We start from the raw sequence: 2,092 nt of genomic DNA, 5'->3' as shown, positions 1-2,092 counted from the left end.
CAGGAGGGAACACATTACAGGAAGATATTACTGAATTCAAACAACATGAAAAAGCTGTTAAAACACATCATGCTCCTTCTTCGAAACCACATTATCTTTTTCCTAGTCTAATGAAAAATACCGTCCTGTAACTAAAATTTCTAAAAACATCTCACGGAACTACTATCTGTTCAAAAGCAAAAGCTGTTCCAGAATAGTGACCACCACATGTAAAAACTGCAAATGCCACTCAGCTTGTTTCCATTATATAATACAACCGTGACCAATATTCTTTAGAGATTTGCTATAGTAATTTATTACTTTATTGAGGTCTGATGCAAAACCTATTAAAGTCAGTAGAAAGACATGTTTTGAAAAGGCCTTGGATTACACACTTTTACTGTAAGATACAAATCTAGGACTGCTAAGCCATACCAACCTGCTTAGAATTTTTTATCAGGAAACACTAATACACTACATTGCCATACAAAGAGATAGCAGTCATAAATATATCTGATTTTTCAGTACTTAGACACAGTAGTAACATCTTATATTTTTCTGAATAATATTTTGAAGATGCTTTCTGGTACTTAGCTGAAACAAATTTTTGTAGCTCGTACATGCTATTTTGTTTGCCTCTCTGGTCACATTTATGCCACTTCTTGCTCTCCTCCAAGAGCATCTTATAAACGCTGGAGGAAGCAATGGAAATAGTATCCCTAAACGTCATAAGCTTTTGAAAGCCATGCTTTTCTAATTATAGAGCATTCAAATGTCTGCACACCACAAGTGAAACAGGAGGAGTGACCTCAGGAATGTGTATGCTGTTCCTTGGACAAACAAAACATAGCGTTAGCTTATATGATTAAAGGCCCAAACACACAGAGTGAGGAGCAGAAGAACCCCAGTAACCTCATCAGTGAGAACCTGAGCACACTGAGAATCAGCTGCTCCTAAGATGATGAAGGAGAATGACTGCAGCAGTGTCCCTGTGTGAAATCCACTAAGATGAGCCAGGAAAAGCAGCTCTCCCTTGCGAATTAAAGGGGTTCTTGCCTAGAAGTGTTTAAAACTTAGCAGATCTGGCAGTAAAGCATTTTGGGATATAGAGATTTTCTTTGTTAATAGTGGGTTGGGTGTCTTTCTGAGACTGTGTCACATCTTCTGCCTCTCCTTTAGCATAAAGCCATTACAGTGCAGCAGCAAGGAATGCTCTAAGGCTTCGCAGAAAGAGTAGTAATAGTAGCACAGATATACCATACCACCCCCCACTCCCCTAGTTTATGTAAGATTCAGTCATTTGCCACAAGACATAGACTTAAAAGAAAAGATAAAGCAAAAACTGTTTCAAATAGATATATTCCTGTTCTCCACTAGTAAAGCTGAAACTGTTTTCCTTGAAATACAATTCTTGGAAATTTGACTACAACAAAATATTTAAAGGTCCTTTATAGTTTGATCCCGGACTTCAGCTTGATGCTTATGCAACAGTTTTTCTATTGCCGACTATCACCCTTTCCCAATAAGCTTACAGTGGTTCAGAGTGTGCCTGCATAATGTGAATACAAGTCAAAACTTGAAAACAAAAAGGATATGACACTTAAACACACATTTATATATGTACATTTAGGTAGAACACATACCTACAATATTATATTACACACTATAGTTAAAGTTAGGAATACACCTTCTTTCCCCTACAGCAATGCATTAATTAAAAGAAAGCAGATTTGTTGACTTTTTTTTTTTTGAATATTAGAATACAGGCAGAATTTGATGATGTCATCCAACTGAAATAGTTGAAAAAAAAAAAATCCATATGCTGAATTGTACGTTTAGGAGAACTGTAACAGTTTGGTTTGTTTTTCTGAACTTCTGAAACAAATGCCTTTTAGTTCAGTAAGCAACAGAAAATTTTTGGGTTAGCTGGAAGCTGATCTCAGGTTTCCTGGCTACTATCCAAAGTTAAACAAACAAACAAACAATTCTGAAAGAGTTGTACTAAAGTGTAAAAAATTATAAATGTCCAAATCAGTTTCTTTACCTTCATCCTTCCAATAGCATTTGAAACCTGTGAACAAAGTAACAAAGTTTTCTGCTTCTTCAAAATGTC

Source organism: Mesitornis unicolor, unplaced genomic scaffold, assembly GCF_000695765.1.
Source record: "Mesitornis unicolor isolate BGI_N332 unplaced genomic scaffold, ASM69576v1 scaffold41884, whole genome shotgun sequence".
Lineage (NCBI taxonomy): Eukaryota > Metazoa > Chordata > Aves > Mesitornithiformes > Mesitornithidae > Mesitornis > Mesitornis unicolor.
The sequence above is the reverse complement of the archived record's forward strand: the minus strand, read 5'-3'. Positions refer to the sequence as shown.